This window comes from Bombina bombina, chromosome 3 (genome assembly GCF_027579735.1).
Source record: "Bombina bombina isolate aBomBom1 chromosome 3, aBomBom1.pri, whole genome shotgun sequence".
Lineage (NCBI taxonomy): Eukaryota > Metazoa > Chordata > Amphibia > Anura > Bombinatoridae > Bombina > Bombina bombina.
Genome location: NC_069501.1, coordinates 637266863 through 637285610, shown reverse-complemented (window position 1 = coordinate 637285610; position 18748 = coordinate 637266863). Strand labels below are relative to the sequence as shown.

General features: G+C 38.1%; 1 protein-coding gene across 1 annotated transcript in view; it reads right to left on the bottom strand.

The window, feature by feature from the left end:
• BRIP1 (BRCA1 interacting helicase 1) overlaps window positions 1-18748 on the bottom strand; it is a 1071924-nt gene that overhangs the window by 40355 nt on the left and 1012821 nt on the right. The gene's annotated exons all lie outside the window — the stretch shown is intronic.

Sequence of the window (18748 nt, the reverse complement as noted above, 5' to 3'; positions counted from 1 at the left end):
CTGCATGTTCTAAATACTTAAACCAATAACTTTGTGTTTAAAGCGCCATTTTGAAACCTAGGTATTGTAAACTGATTGGTACAGAGCAAAGGATACCCACAGAGTGGGTTTGGAAAACAATTAAATTTGCAGACAAGATTTCTGATTTACGGTAGAGATATGTTAATGAAATGCTATTGATAAAAAGCGTATTTGGGGTAGTTAGTTAGTAACAGGCATAGAAAATATTTACTTACAGTGGCCCTTTAATCTATTATTTTTGGCTTTTTATAATTATTTTGAGGCGTATTTATTATAGTTAATGAGAACTATTGATTTATTTTTGGTTTTTAGAATATTAATAATGAGCCGTGCCTGCACATTTTTATACAAAGCATCTGCACTAAATTTACATGACACAGCCAGTTTGTACTGATTGTTCACAAGTGGTACTTGACTCACTAATTAGTTGTAGTATCTGCATGCAGACATGCTACTGAGGTTGTCCTTGCATGCAGCAGTGATTCTCCTTTTATGTTTTGGATACACATGAATAACTTTTTAAAATAAGGGGCTACATATGCAAAGATTAAGAATATAAGATAGAAAGCATACTTTTAACAGATGTGTTTGGACATGGTATAAATAAGTGGGATATACGTTTAAAAAAACACCACTGAATAATTTATATAATTTCCATTCAATTTTCAACACTAATTATCTGGGGTGACCTACAGCTGAACCATAAGAAAAGAAAAAAAAAACACGTTAAAGGCATATGCAATCCAAATATTTTCTTTTGTGATTCAGACGGAGCAGAACATTTCAAAAAATGTTTCCAATTTACTTCTATTATCAACTCTGCTTAGTTCCCATGATATTCTGTGTTGTATAGATATCTAGGTAGGCATCTGGAGCACTACATGGCAGAAAACAGTGCTGCCATCTAGTGCTCTTGTAAATGGATAACATTCTTTCAAATCTGCTGCCATCTTGTGATCCAGAAATGGTCCAGCTCCTAAGCATACATCCTTGTTTTCAAAACATTATACCAAGAGAACAAAAAAAGGCTGATTAGAAGAAAATTAGAAAGTTGTTGAAAATTACATGCTCTATCTAAATCATGAAATAAACTTTGGGTTTCATTTAATTTTAAGTCTTAAAATATGTGAATCCAACAATCAAGGATATGCATTTACAGTAGTTGGCCGTCACTCTTAGAAGATTTTTTTTTGTAGCTGGTAAAACTAAAGAAATATATTTAAATTCAGAGTGTACTGCCACATATAATTAATAAAAACAAAAGTCTATGTTAACAGAACTTCCTAATAATACCAAGCTAATGAACGAATACATTTGTGATACACATAAACACATAACAGCATGTTATTAAAAGCAATAGGATACAGGCATAGAATTAAAAAGACGCACATAAATATGAAGGGCAAACACACAACCCAAATCAGCATAAGGGGGGTGAAAAAATAACTTTTCTGTGGCTACACATATTGGAGTAACCTTGGATTACGAAACTGTAAAACAAGAAAACACAATGTCACAGAGAAAAGTTTTATAGACTTTTGACTAAATTAAAACTGTGCCGGAAACCTTTTTTGTCTGGGCTGCTCTTTTGCACAGTGTTAACCTTTTTAAAGTGACAGCTGAAGGGACACGCTTCAAGAGGAAAATCGCATACTTCTAACTATTTCTGACAAGTAACTTTCAACATGAGTTGGGGTACAAAATTTCATTTTTTGTACCTATGCTCTTTAAAATGACCTGTCAAATTTACAAACGCAAACCTAAAGCCATAGATGACATTGAATTTGATTTTGTAGATACAATATTTGCCTCAGTCAGTTGAGGTATGTAAAAAAAGGCATATTTTTATATTCATGGGATGCAGAAGGAACTTTTACTTGTCCACCTTTAACAATGTCATACTACTTTCAAGTTTCAAAGAATGTATCACTAAAGACACAAATATGAACAAGTTAAAAAGTAGCATGTGTATACTATATTGTATTAGCTATATGTATTTGTATATATGTTCTAAATATATATGCACTAAATGTGTATGCTGTGTGTGGATGTAAAACCTTTTCTTTGCTCTTTTTCACATCACAAAAAGGTACATTTAAAATTCCAATAGAATATTAGAATCTAGATAAAATGTTAAACCTGTACTTTTCACCAGTTTTGCTTTATGACACCTCTTTCATTTTAAATGCTGTGTCTCCAACGGCATTCTGTATGTACAACAATAGATCATTAAAACATGTTTATATAAAAAGAAAAACAAATAAATGTGTTTCATAATAAACATAAAATGAATCTACACCAACTTGCTATTATTAATATATAAATTTAAAGTATTACAACTTAAGATACACAATTATCAGGTGTAAAGATAAGAAATATATTTTAATCTGGTGTTTTTTCTTCTTGAGCAAATATCTATAACATTATTGAAATAGAATAATATAATATACAAATACAAAATAATTTATCCAAAGTGTTTGAGACCGTAAAAGTTTTGAATTGCAGAATAGTTTGGATTTTGGAATATTTGCATCATTTAGGCAACATTTTTATGTCATAATAAAGCTTATAAAATCAAACTAAAGGCAGTTTTATATAATTTTTAACACTTCATAGTACCATCAAAAAGATTGTACTGTAATTAGAAATGTAATAGTTGTTGCTTCAAATAAATATATAGACCAGCAATTGCATTTTTGAACACAAAGATGCAGGCAGAGAAGATTGTGACTTACTGGTGGGGAAAATTGTAATTTTTAAATAATCTTTTTAAAAGAAAATAATGGAAAAAAAGTCTGGATTTTAGAATTATTCTGGATTTTGGAAATCTGGATTTGGAGATTTGTACCTGTATAACAATAACATTTTTTGCTTGAAAGTCTTCTTTTATTCCCTTCATTAAAATTATAACTAAGTATAAACCATTGTAAAAACCCTATAACAACTTAAAGTGAAATGCATTCACTATTTTACAAAAAGTCTCTATTTTTCAAAACCTCTCAGGACAATCCATGTTTATTGTTTCAGTTAATGGGGTCTTTCCCAATCTGTAGAAATGTGTTTTGAATTGGTTTGGCATAGGTGATAAGCGGCTTTCAAATTTGCAGCCACTCCGATCTGTCAAAAAACAAACATTTTCTAATTCTTTTCAAATGACTACCAAGTTGGCTCATTAGGCAGTTTGCATAGAGTGCGTCATTTTAAGCATCGAAAGCAGAAGAAAAAAAAATTACAATAGTTTTGACCAACATTGCACAAAATATATTGGCGTCTTAAGCTATGAGGAGAGGTTAGCTAAACTGGGTCTGCTTTCTCTATAAAAAAGGAGCTTGAGAGGTGACATGGTTACTTTATATACATTTATTCAAGGCCCATATTTAGAGATGGCATAAACTCTGTTTACTCCAAGGAAATCGTTTGTGACAAGAGGTCACAATTTGAAGCTGGAGAAAAGGAGATTTAATCTCCAGCAACGTACATTTTTTTTAAACTGTAAAAGCGATTAAATTGTGGAACTCATTACCTAAGGAGGTAGTAAATGCCAATACCTTAGATACATTAAAAAATGGTTTAGATACATTTATGGCTAGAAACAGAATTCAGGAATATGATTGCTTGTGTTTAATGAGTCACCTTATTGTAAAGATAAGACATATATTTTAATCTGGTCTTTCTTCTTTTTGAGCAAATATCTATAACATTATTGAAATAGAATAATATATTAGGGATGCACCGAAATGAAAATTCTGGACCGAAACCGAAAATTCTGGATGATCCTGGCCGAAAACCGAAACAAAACTGAAATTATTTTTTTCTTTTTTAACTACAGTGTGTGTGTGTAGCTGAGAGAGCTTGTAGGCGGGAAAGCTCCAACAAATGGACATGGTCACTTGTACAGTAGGGCGCGATCTGCAGTGAAACTGGAGCTCTATAAGGGAGAGTGTGGTTATAACCAGACAACAATACGAGGTGGACATGTGTTTTTTTTTGGGTGTAGTTATCCGTGCGCTGAGGGTGGCTGCACCTGATCGTCTCTCATCGTATCTCCGCCTAGTTCCTGGTTCGGGTCTCACACTGACCCGTCAGATTATATGTCCAGAGCCCCAAATGGAGTCTGTCTGTCACCTATCACCAGGACCACTGGACTTAGCTACAACCTTACGAGCAAGGTGGTTATAGAAAGTTACTATGCTTTTTTGTATACACTGTCTGGTGGGTGCTAATTTGTTCCAACTGTGTGCGAGCTTGGGGCTTATGCTTATAAAGTGTGCACGCATATTTGCCTCAGGCGAATAGAATGTCTACGCACAAGAGGTTGATGTATGAGCACTGTATATAAGGCTTAAAGATATTCACTGTGTGTGCTTAGGGCTGTGTCTGATAATATCAAGTGTTTATAAACATGTTACTTATCCTCCTTTGATATTTGTATTCACTATTCAGAACTTTGGTTTCCTTCTCTCCTGGTTTCAAATATCATCATTTTATGGTACTTATGTGTGTGCTCTGTGTACCATGCCAGTGCTGTGCTGCTCACCTTATGCTAAGGATAGACATGTAACTCAATAGAACAGGGGATGGCTGTACATTTTTAGCCATTTTGGTCCTCTTTGGGCCGAAATTGGAATTGCACATTTTCGGCGGCCCAAATTTTGGTGCATCGCAAGTATTATTCTTTATTTAGTTCTGTGTAACAGAATCAGATTTAACCGTTTTTGTTTTGTTACCAATTATCAAAATAAAGTATAGTCCTAGAAAACTATTATTATATGCAAAACAGTAAGTCAAGTAATGAACTCAAACAGCAGCTCTAGGCTTGCATCAAATTTAAAATATGCTACACAATAATTTTGCCGAAAATAAAAGGCAAAAAAAACGAAAACCGAAATAACAAAAAATGCTATTTTTGGCCAAAACTTTCTGTGGCCGAAATTTCGGTGCATCCCTATATAATATACAACTACAAAATCATTTATCCAAAGTGTTTGGGACCAGAAAAGTTTTGAATTGCAGAAAAGTTTGGATTTTGGAATATTTGCATCATTTAGGCAACATTTTTATGTCATAATACAGCTTATAAAATCAAACTAAAGACAGTTTTATTTCATTTTTAACACTTCATAGTACCATCAAAAAGACTGTACTGTAACCAGAAAGGTAATAGTTGCTTCAAATAAATATATAGACCAGCAATTGCATTTTTGAACACAATGATGCAGGCAGAAAAGATTGTGACTTAATGGTGGGGAAAATTGTAATTTTAAAAAATCTTTTTAAAAGAAATTAATGGAAAAAAAGTCTGGATTTTAGAATTATTCTGGATTTTGGAAATCTGGATTTGGAGATTTGTACCTGTATAACAATAACATATTTTGCTTTAAAGTCTTCTTTTATTCCCTTCATTAAAATTATATCTAAGCATAAACCCTATAACAACTTAAAGTGAAATGCATTCACTATTTTACAAAAGTCTCTATGTTTCAAAACCTCTCAGGACAGTTTCAGTTAATGGGGTCTTTCCCAACCTGTAAGAAATGTGTTTTGAATTGGTTTGGCATAGGTGATAAGCGGCTTTCAAATTTGCAGCCACTCAGATCTGAATACGAAACTGATAGTCTGCAGAAGGAAATACATGAACCTGACTCATGGCAAATATAAGTACAATACATATATTTAGAACTTTATATAGAAATGCATAAAGTGCCAAACCATAGCTGAGGTGTCTTAAGAAATAAAAAACATACTTACCAAAAGACACCCATCCACATATAGCAGATAGCCAAACCAGTACTAAACAGTTATTAGTAGAGGTAATGGTAAATTGAGAGTATATTGTCAATCTGAAAAAGGAGGTAGGAGATAAATCTCTACGACCGATAACAGTGAACCTATGAAATAGACCCCCGTTAGGGAAATCATCGTATTCAATAAGTGATACTCCCTTCACGTCCCTCTGACATTCGCTGTACTCTGAGAGGAATCGGGCTTCAACAATGCTGAGAAGCGCATATCAACGTAGAAATCTTAGCACAAACTTACTTCACCACCTCCATAGGAGGCAAAGTTTGTAAAACTGAATTGTGGGTGTGGTGAGGGGTGTATTTATAGGCATTTTGAGGTTTGGGAAACTTTGCCCCTCCTGGTAGGATTGTATATCCCATATGTCACTAGCTCATGGACTCTTGCCAATTACATGAAAGAAACAAACATTTTCATATTCTTTTCAAATGACTACCAAAGTTGGCTCGTTGGGCAGTTTGCATAGAGTCCGTCGTTTTAAGCATCAAAAGCAGAAGAAAAAAAAAAAATACAATAGTTTTGACCAACATTGCACAAAATATATTGGCGTTTTAAGCTATGAGGAGAGCTTAGCTAAACTGGGTCTGCTTTCTCTATAAAAAAAGGCACTTGAGAGATGACGATTACTTTATATACATTTATTCAAGGCCCATATTTAGAGATGGCATAAACCTTTGAAGCTGGAGAAAAGGAGATTTAATCTCCAGCAACGTACATTTTTTTTAACTGTAAAAGCAATTCAATTGTGGAACTCATTACCTAAGGAGGTAGTAAATGCCAATACCTTAGATACTTTTAAAAATGGTCTAGATACATTTCTGGCTAGAAACAAAATTCAGAAATATGATTAATTGTGTTTAATGCGTCGCCTTATTTAAATGGGATTAATTCAAGATCAACTGGAGCTGTTATCTATATTATAATCGTGTTTGTAACGCGGTCGTCGGTGTCGCCAGTTGCACATGCATCCTCAAAGGAATGTTGGCAGCGCGAGGCAGCCAAAAGAATATTGGCTGTGCGTGCAGACAAAAGAATGTTGGCTGCGCACGCAGCCAAAAGAATTAACCCGGATGCAGTGAAGACAAACGAAGCATTACAAAAACAAAAATCTAACAGCCCCCAATAAGTATTAAAAAAACCCATAACCGGGGGCGGAGCCGGCTAGCAACCATCATGGCTGCAGAAAATTAATGCTCCGTAGATGTGATGCCCACTAATAGCATCCATATGTGACTCGGTCGCAATTAGGACACCTAAACGACATAACTAAAGAGGTGAGAACCTGCTCACACGAACGGTACTTGTTCAGAGCGGTTCCAGCAGCAGAGACCAAGGCTGACTCCAACACACCAGAAGTGCGTATCGGACCGGTGCACTGCCGGATCAGTTCTCTGAGGCGGAGGAGAAGAAGGGAGTGGACACTATAACCAGGTCAGGCTTAGCGGACAACCGCACACTTAGTACCTAAAAGACACTGACTGGACCCCCTTTGTGGAGAGAGATAGGGGTTAAAAAACACATCAGCGCCATCTTGGAAGTCCGGATCACGGCAGTTCAGGAAAAGGTAGAGGGCCGCAGCTGGTCATGCTACTGATAACTAAAGGAGGCTTCTTTTAGCTGAACACTACTAAACATTATATCATCGCACAGAGATAATTCACATTACGATATCCAAAGGATCTAACTTTTTGAAATCACTATCCACGTGGCAGTAGCTACAACGTCGCAGTTTTTCTCCATAAAATAGTATACATAACTTATACTGGGGTTATCTCCCGTGCAGAGATAGAGCTACAAAGTTATATTACTTCTCCCTTAATAAGGAATAAAGACAGGCAAAGCAATATCCATTAAATACCCCTAATAAAATATAGACTCAAGCTTCAATCGCTTTCTGCCTTCCTTCTTTTATCACAGGAATCAAGAGAGGACCAAGTGGGATTATAGGCCCTAAAACATCACAATAAAGCCGCTAATTTCTCACCCAATCTAATAACGGAGAAGATACTAACATAACCCCAATACCTAAAAAATCAAAACAAAACAACAACAAAAAAAAACAGGGAGAGATAGCTTGCAGCACCTAATACACATAGCCTGTAAACATAGGAAGAAATAAAATAGGATAACTCTGACCCTGATAGAAACAACTAGCCTTCAATATGGCCGTGAGAAGGCCACCCAGAGCAGAGAAATCAAATAAGGCCCCAAATACAATGGGTACTACATTGAACGCCTATTTTAAAGCAATTGAAAACATAATTTATGTAAGAACTTACCTGATAAATTCATTTCTTTCATATAAGCAAGAGTCCATGAGCTAGTGACGTATAGGATATACATTCCTACCAGGAGGGGCAAAGTTTCCCAAACCTCAAAATGCCTATAAATACACCCCTCACCACACCCACAAATCAGTTTAACGAATAGCCAAGAAGTGGGGTGATAAAAAAAGTGCGAAAGCATATAAAATAAGGAATTGGAATAGTTGTGCTTTATACAAAAAAATCATAACCACCAAAAAGGGTGGGCCTCATGGACTCTTGCTAATATGAAAGAAATGAATTTATCAGGTAAGTTCTTACATAAATTATGTTTTCTTTCATGTAATTAGCAAGAGTCCATGAGCTAGTGACGTATGGGATAATGACTACCCAAGATGTGGATCTTTCCACGCAAGAGTCACTAGAGAGGGAGGGATAAAATAAAGACAGCCAATTCCTGCTGAAAATAATCCACACCCAAAATAAAGTTTAATGAAAACATAAGCAGAAGATTCAAACTGAAACTGCTGCCTGAAGTACTTTTCTACCAAAAACTGCTTCAGAAGAAGAAAATACATCAAAATGGTAGAATTTAGTAAAAGTATGCAAAGAGGACCAAGTTGCTGCTTTGCAAATCTGATCAACCGAAGCCTCATTCCTAAACACCCAGGAAGTAGAAACTGACCTAGTAGAATGAGCTGTAATCCTTTGAGGCGGAGTTTTACCCGACTCGACATAAGCATGGTGAATTAAGGATTTCAACCAAGATGCCAAAGAAATGGCAGAAGCTTTCTGACCTTTTCTAGAACCGGAAAAGATGACAAATAGACTAGAAGTCTTTCGGAAAGACTTAGTAGCCTCAACATAATATTTCAAAGCTCTAACAACATCCAAAGAATGCAACGATTTCTCCTTAGAATTCTTAGGATTAGGACATAATGAAGGAACCACAATTTCTCTACTAATGTTGTTGGAATTCACAACCTTAGGTAAAAAGTCAAAAGAAGTTCGCAACACCGCCTTATCCTGATGAAAAATCAGAAAAGAAGACTCACAAGAAAGAGCAGATAATTCAGAGACTCTTCTGGCAGAAGAGATGGCCAAAAGGAACAAAACTTTCCAAGAAAGTAATTTAATGTCCAATGACAGGTTTTATACGAACCAAAGCTTGTACAAAACAATGAATATCAGGAAGATTAGCAATCTTTCTGTGAAAAAGAACAGAAAGAGCAGAGATTTGTCCTTTCAAGGAACTTGCGGACAAACCTTTATCTAAACCATCCTGAAGAAACTGTAAAATTCTCGGAATTCTAAAAGAATGCCAGGAAAAAAAGATGAGAAAGACACCAAGAAATATAAGTCTTCCAGACTCTATAATATATCTCTCTAGATACAGATTTACGAGCCTGTAACATAGTATTAATCACAGAGTCATAGAAACCTCTTTGACCAAGAATCAAGCGTTCAATCTCCATACCTTTAAATTTAAGGATTTGAGATCCTGATGGAAGAAAGAACCTTGCGACAGAAGGTCTGGTCTTAACAGAAGAGTCCACGGCTGGCAAGAGGCCATCCGGACAAGATCCGCATACCAAAACCTGTGAGGCCATGCTGGAGCTACCAGCAGAACAAACGAGCATTCCTTCAGAATCTTGGAGATTACTCTTGGAAGAAGAACTAGAGGCGGAAAGATATAGGCAGGATGATACTTCCAAGGAAGTGATAATGCATCCACTGCCTCCGCCTGAGGATCCCGGGATCTGGACAGATACCTGGGAAGTTTGTTTAGATGAGAAGCCATCAGATCTATTTCTGGGAGTTCCTACATTTGAACAATCTGAAGAAATACCTCTGGGTGAAGAGACCATTCGCCCGGATGCAACGTTTGGCGACTGAGATAATCTGCTTCCCAATTGTTTATACCTGGGATATGAACCGCAGAGATTAGACAGGAGCTGGATTCCGCCCAAACCAGAATTCGAGATACTTCTTTCATAGCCAGAGGACTGTGAGTCCCTCCTTGATGATTGATGTATGCCACAGTTGTGACATTGTCTGTCTGAAAACAAATGAACGACTCTCTCTTCAGAAGAGGCCAAGACTGAAGAGCTCTGAAATTGCACGGAGTTCCAAAATATTGATCGGTAATCTCACCTCCTGAGATTCCCAAACCCCTTGTGCCGTCAGAGACCCCCACACAGCTCCCCAACCTGTAAGACTTGCATCTGTTGAGATTATAGTCCAGGTCGGAAGAACAAAAGAAGCCCCCTGAATTAAACGATGGTGATCTGTCCACCACGTCAGAGAATGTCGGACAATCGGTTTTAAAGATATTAATTGAGATATCTTTGTGTAATCCCTGCACCATTGGTTCAGCATACAGAGCTGAAGAGGTCGCATGTGAAAACGAGCAAAGGGGATCGCGTCCGATGCAGCAGTCATAAGACCTAGAATTTCCATGCATAAGGCTACCGAAGGGAATGATTGTGACTGAAGGTTTCGACAAGCTAAAATCAATTTTAGACGTCTCTTGTCTGTCAAAGATAGAGTCATGGACACTGAATCTATCTGGAAACCTAAAAAGGTTACCCTTGTCTGAGGAATCAATTAACTTTTTAGTGAATTGATCCTCCAACCATGATCTTGAAGAAACACCACAAGTCGATTCGTATGAGATTCTGCTAAATGTGAAGACTGAGCAAGTACCAAGATATCGTCCAAATAAGGAAATACCACAATACCCTGTTCTCTGATTACAGACAGAAGGGCACCGAGAACCTTTGTAAAAATTCTTGGAGCTGTAGCTAGGCCAAACGGCAGAGCCACAAACTGGTAATGCTTGTCTAGGAAAGAGAATCTCAGAAACTGATAGTGAGCTGGATGAATCGGAATATGCAGATATGCATCCTGTAAATCTATTGTAGACATATAATGCCCTTACTGAACAAAAGGCAAGATAGTCCTTACAGTTACCATTTTGAATGTTGGTATCCTTACATAACGATTCAATATTTTTAGATCCAGAACTGGTCTGAAGGAATTCTCCTTCTTAGGTACAAAGAAGAGATTCGAATAAAACCCCAGCCCCTGTTCCAAAACTGGAACTGGCATAATTACTCCAGCCAACTCTAGATCTGAAACACATTTCAGAAATGCTTGAGCTTTCACTGGGTTTACTGGGACACGGGAAAGAAAAAATCTCTTTGCAGGAGGTCTTATCTTGAAACCAATTCTGTACCCTTCTGAAACAATGTTCTGAATCCAAAGATTGTGAACAGAATTGATCCAAATTTCTTTGAAAAAACGTAATCTGCCCCCTACCAGCTGAGCTGGAATGAGGGCCGCACCTTCATGTGGACTTAGAAGCTGGCTTTGCTTTTCTAGAAGGCTTGGATTTATTCCAGACTGGAGATGGTTTCCAAACTGAAACTGCTCCTGAGGATGAAGGATCAGGCTTTTGTTCTTTGTTGAAACGAAAGGAACGAAAACGATTATTAGCCCTGTTTTTACCTTTAGATTTTTTATCCTGTGGTAAAAAAGTTCCTTTCCCACCAGTAACAGTTGAGATAATAGAATCCAACTGAGAACCAAATAATTTATTACCCTGGAAAGAAAGGGAAAGTAGAGTTGATTTAGAAGACATATCAGCATTCCAAGTTTTAAGCCATAAAGCTCTTCTAGCTAAAATAGCTAGAGACATAAACCTGACATCAACTCTGATAATATCAAAAATGGCATCACAGATAAAATTATTAGCATGTTGAAGAAGAATAATAATATTATGAGAATCATGATCTGTTACTTGTTGCGCTAAAGTTTCCAACCAAAAAGTTGAAGCTGCAGCAACATCAGCCAATGATATAGAAGGTCTAAGAAGATTACCTGAACACAGATAAGCTTTTCTTAGAAAGGATTCAATTTTCCTATCTAAAGGATCCTTAAAGGAAGTACCATCTGCCGTAGGAATAGTAGTACGTTTAGCAAGGGTAGAAATAGCCCCATCAACTTTAGGGATTTTGTCCCAAAACTCTAATCTGTCGGACGGTACAGGATATAATTGCTTAAAACGTTTAGAAGGAGTAAATGAATTACCCAAATTATTCCATTCTCTGGAAATTACTTCAGAAATAGCACCAGGAACAGGAAAAACTTCTGGAATAACCACAGGAGATCTAAAGACCTTGTCTAAACGTTTAGATTTAGTATCAAGAGGACCAGAATCCTCAATTTCTAATGCAATTAGGACTTCTTTAAGTAAAGAACGGATAAATTCCATTTTAAATAAATATGACGATTTATCAGCATCAACCTCTGAGACAGAATCCTCTGTATCAGAAGAATCATTAGAATCAGAATGATGATGTTCATTTTAAAATTCATCTGTATAAAGAGAAGTTTTAAAAGACTTTTTATGTTTACCAGAAGGAGGAATAACAGACATAGCCTTCTTAATGGATTCAGAAACAAAATCTCTTATGTTATCAGGAACACTCTGAACATTAGATGTTGATGGAACTGCAACAGGTAATGGTACTTTACTAAAGGAAATATTTTCTGCATTAACAAGTTTGTCATGACATTTAATACAAACAACAGCTGGAGGAACAACTACCAAAAGTTTACAGCAGATACACTTAGCTTTGGTAGTTCCAGCACCAGGCAGCGATTTTCCAGTAGTATCTTCTGACTCAGTTGCAACGTGGGACATCTTGCAATATGTAATAGAAAAAACAACATATAAAGCAAAATTGATCAAATTCCTTAAATGACAGTTTCAGGAATGGGAAAAAATGCCAGTGAACAAGCTTCTAGCAACCAGAAGCAACAAATAATGAGACTTAAATAAAGTGGAGACAAAATTGACGCCCACAATATTTGGCGCCTAAATGCTATTAGCGCCAAAAATGACGCCACATCCGGAACGCCGACATTTTTGGCGCGAAAAACGGCAAAAATGACGCAACTTCCGGCGACACGTATGACGCCGGAAATAGAAAAAAAAAATTCGCACCAAGAAAGTCCGCGTCAAGAATGACGCAATAAAATGAAGCATTTTCAGCCCCCGCGAGCCTAACAGCCCACAGGGAAAAAGTCAAATTTTAAGGTAAGATAAAAATGATATATTCAAATGCATTATCCCAAATATGAAACTGACTGTCTGAAATAAGGAAATGTTGAACATCCTGAGTCAAGGCAAATAAATGTTTGAATACATATATTTAGAACTTTATAAAAAAGTGCCCAACCATAGCTTTAGAGTGTCACAGAAAATAAGACTTACTTACCCCAGGACACTCATCTACATGTTGTAGAAAGCCAAACCAGTACTGAAACGAGAATCAGCAGAGGTAATGGTATATATAAGAGTATATCGTTGATCTGAAAAGGGAGGTAAGAGATGAATCTCTACGACCGATAACAGAGAACCCATGAAATAGACCCCGTAGAAGGAGATCATTGAATTCAAACAGGCAATACTCTCCTCACATCCCTCTGACATTCACTGCACGCTGAGAGGAAAACCGGGCTCCAACCTGCTGCGGAGCGCATATCAACGTAGAATCTAGCACAAACTTACTTCACCACCTCCATAGGAGGCAAAGTTTGTAAAACTGATTTGTGGGTGTGGTGAGCGGTGTATTTATAGGCATTTTGAGGTTTGGGAACTTTGCCCCTCCTGGTAGGAATGTATATCCCATACGTCACTAGCTCATGGACTCTTGCTAATTACATGAAAGAAACGGCGGATGCAGATAAAGAGCAGTGCTCTGATCCTCCATCCCTAGGGGGCATGTCCCTAGAAGACAGCAGCCCCCTCACCAGAGCAGACATCAGCATTCTCCCCACTAAAACAGACTTTGCATCTTTCATGACACAAGTGAGTCAATTGATAAAGGAGGGGATCTCAGAAGTCAAAAGAGATGTATCTGCGTTGGGGAACAGAGTGGCAGAACTGGAAGAAGGATCAGAGAAACTACAGAACACTACAGAATCACTTAAACAACAGATCACACAACAAAATACATCCATAATGCAGATGCAGTCCTAAATAGAGGCCATAGGCAAAACCTGAGGATAAGAGGAATACCAGAAACGGTCTCGACTGGACAATTACTAACCTATCTACAGGACTTATTTAAGTATTTACTAGAAAACCATGCCCCACATAACATATCACTAGATAGGGCACATAGGGCCTTGCGCCTGAAACCTGCAGACTCGGCCCCTCTCAGGGATGTTATTCTCAAAAGCCACAAGTTTCAGGAGAAAGAACAAATTATGGCGGCCGCTAGAAAGAAAAGCCCCATCACATTTAACAAATCCACCATTCAAATATATGCGGATCTTAGTCCTTTGAAGCTTTTCAAACGAAAAGAAACACGCTACCTAACACTGCATCTGAAGGATCTGAGAATACCGTATCGCTGGGGGTTCCCCTTCTGTATAAGAGTAGTCAAAGATGGCCGCCAAATCATTTACAAAGAACCAGATGACATCGAAGAGTTTTGCAGACAACTGAACATTGCACAACCTTCACTGCCCAAACTGTCAGACGCCCAGTCACAGCCTCTCGGACAAAGTCTCCCTCCAAAGCCCAGAAGATCAGCCTGGCAAATGGTGCCGAAGAAGAGGAGAAGCAAGCCCGACATCTCTACGACTAGCCCCTTGCCTACAATGGACCCGTCTTGAAAATCTGAGGTCCCACATAAGGAATAGCTTACTCCCTGCTCTTGCAGCTTACTTTTATGGATATTGACACAAACTGAGTCACTATGCTTTCTCAATTGAGACTTGACACCCGAAAGTGGGATTTTATCTCAGCTTTCTCCTCCTGATTCCCCATGCTAGCTATGTAGAATCCCTTTAACCGAGTGGCGGTGCCCCAATGTCACTCATGTTGTTTTAGTTGTTACCTCTATGTTGCTTTTGTTTTATTTGTATTCCTGTTAATTGTTATATGTTATCTACCCCACAGGATTGATGGCCCGGATGGGCTATACCACTTACTAACCCATACCTATCCTCCTTCTATTCTCTCTTCCCCTTTCTTACCTTTCTTTCAAAGGAATTTGAGGGTGCTACAGCTAATCATAAGACCCGACACTCAGGTAAGATACACTATCAGAAACACACTATACCTGCTTATATTATCATACAAAACACAGAGCTCAGAAACAGACTACTTGACCCCTCATGGCCAATCGTAAACTCAACATTATTTCCCAAAACGCCAAAGGATTAAACTCCCCTAATAAAAGATCTGTGGCTCTTAATTGGTTCTGTAAGCAAAAAGGAGATGTGGTCATGCTGCAAGAAACCCACTTTGCACACCCCTCAGAACCAATTTTTTTTAGTAAAGAATACCCAATAGGGGACTTCCGGTAGGTGGGATTACAGAATGGCTGCACAGACTGAGAGCTCCGAGCTCCAACTCTTTAAAATAGGTGCATAAACGCAGCAGCCGACATTCCCCATGCACTAACTCTTGCTGGGCACTCTGCAGAGATATTGCGCCAGCTGAGAACTACGCGTGAAGGGCGATTACACACCTGCCCTAACCTCCGGAGGTGCCATGGAAGTAATATAGACGGCCGCAGGCACCATCTTGGATAGCAATGTCACCCCACGAGGTAATGGATACCGAGAAAGATCTTGCCTCTATGCTAAGAACATTATTTGCCCCTAAAATGGATCATCTGCTCAATAGCTGTGAGAGACTCATACAATTTACAAGAACCATAGGGCGACAGCACTCAGAAGAAACGGAACGGGATAACCCCCAGCAAACTTCCCCCATATTAGAGCTGCATCGCTATGACACTGCTGGCCCCCGGAGATCCGACACATTCGGTGACTCTCTTCACACATCCTCTGCTATATTGGATGTTGGATCAGCGACCTGCCAAGTGAGGGCTTATCCCCTGACAGTGAATGGGGTTTACGGAGTGGAGCCATCACGCATTGCACAGAGGGATCGAGATTGTACAATTGCAGCCCAGATTCAACGCTCAAGTTTGAAGTCATCATGGAGTGTCTTGTCCTGGTCTGCTCTGGAAACGGACACTTTGCTACACATAATTCCCGGTTACTCCGGTGAGAAATACCTGCCTCTATCCAGCATTTGTGAGTGCAGCACAGCTGAGCACACCCTTCAGCATCCACCGTTAAGGTGGCCATCAAGCCCATATTATGACTCGCTGGCTCCGTCCAGAGAAGGAGTGGGATAGCATTTGTAGATTTTTAGTTAGTCGACTCTTATAACGACTAAGTTAAACGGTACTGCACAATCTATCTGGCTAAATTTGACTTTGAACGGTGTAAACTCATACTATAGTAACTATTTGGAAGCCAGCCTGCAAGCTTGCCGCAGTACACTGTTATAGTTTTCTATTGGCTCTCAGCTTTGGTCCTGTTGGCCATTTGTATGTTATTATGTTTTTACTTTCTTATAGTATTTCTACAGGGAGAGCAGGTTGTGTACCATACCTTGATTCTAACAGCCCTCGCAACTGGTCTACATCTTACAGAAACCTCAAATCCCCCCCCCCCCCCTCAACTCAAACCCTAGCAACCTGTGCATAAACAGTCAGCAAATGTTTACTACTATTTTCCTAAGTCTCTATATAGGATTACACCCTCTCATGACACTCCTAGCTTTACATATATAATGAAGGGTAATCATACATTACGCTCCCATCTTCCCCCACCCTCTGATAGATAATGCATATGAATCCTAGGGGGCTCAAAGGCCCAAGCTGATAAGATTACTTACTAGACTCTTGCTGTTCTGATATATTGTTCCTATTTCAATGTAAAGTAGTGTAATAACTACCCTAATGCTTGTAGCTATACATATCTAGTTTGTAGGGGGCCATAGCATGTACCGCTCACTCTACCTGGGGAGGGAGTGGGCTAACGCCTGTGGATTATAATTTACCTGTTCGATATGGCTATTGAGTTAAAGTGTTACTACTAATCTGATTGGTTATTCTGCACGTTGAATAATTACCACAATCTGATCTATTTCTATGATGCATACTGTCAGTAAAAATGTAATAAGGCTTTTTACAGTACCCATCTTTTTAGTGAAAATATACTGCTGTATGGAACTCCACATGACCACTATCTGATTCTAGCTGCTCATGTTATCTTTAGTACTCCAAACCATAGATTGTCTTAAAGGCTCCATTTATTTGATTTCTTTTTCAGATACTGAACACATTAGGAGATGAGTCTGACACTTCTTGCGTGTAATACTATTATTCTGCAAAATGCATATCTTTTATACAAGTCTCCATTTTTATCAACACAGAGCAGCTAAAGGGATTTATTATCTCATAACTGGAAACTAATATTTAGTTGAATCTTTAGCCCTGGGTTTATTTCTAGGCTAAACTCTATAATTTATTTATCTATCCACACTGTTTAATATTGAACTTACAACTCAAGTTATAACCTTTAACTTGCAGGCCCACTGTCTGTTACTAGACCTTAGAAAGACACTGATATTATGAGGCTGCAACATGGACACCACATTTCAGGCATCTTCCCATAGTTTAAGCATACTGATGCATAACCCCGATGCAGTTTAACATTGCTGGTTCAACAGATACGTACCTTTAGTTTACAATTTTACTAGGGCAGACAGAGAAGGTCTCTATGTATGCTGGATTTTATTGAGTATTTATGATGCTCTCGTAGTTTTTTGTCTGTAACGTTTGCTATAGCAGTTTCTTATAATCTCTCCACTCTTAACTTATACATATCTTCATAAAGATCTGCATGAATCACTTATAAGGAAAGATTGCAAGGCTGTGTGAGATGGTCAGGAGGACAGGGAAGTTTTTTTTTTTTTTGGGTTGTTTGTTGTGTTTTGTGTTATTGTTTTGTGTTGTTTGTCGTGTTTTATGTTACCGTATTAAAAATAAAACCCAAGAGGCGCAGGTGCAACATGGATGATAGTCAATCAATTTTGCTACGCCCTTTGTTATATGTATTACTTCATATCATAACACTGTTCTAATCTCATAACTGTAGATTTCCTATGTACTATGCTTTAGGACAGGGAGTTGACATTTCTATGTATTTTGCGATAGTAAGTGTATCATTACTATGAGGATATTGTTATACAACATGCTGTGCTAATTCCTTCATTTGAACTGTAATGTCACTGTAACCCTACCTGTCAGTATGTCTACTTAATTATTTGTACCTGTGTCTCTTTAATAAAAAGAATTAAAAAAAAAAAAAGAATACCCAATAGGGTTTTTCAATTCAACCAACCAGAAAAAATCTGGGGTTGGTATCTTACTTAACAGGAGTATACACTTCCATCTTATAAAAGAAATAAAAGATAATGAGGGTAGATTCCTCATACTAGTGGGACTTTTATTCCATAGACCAGTTACCTTTGTAAACATTTACGCCCCCAATAGAAAACAAACTCCCTTTTTCAAAAAAGCAACAGCCCTCATCCAAGAACATAAAAACAGAATTTATGTTTACCTGATAAATTACTTTCTCCAACGGTGTGTCCGGTCCACGGCGTCATCCTTACTTGTGGGATATTCTCTTCCCCAACAGGAAATGGCAAAGAGCCCAGCAAAGCTGGTCACATGATCCCTCCTAGGCTCCGCCTTCCCCAGTCATTCGACCGACGTAAA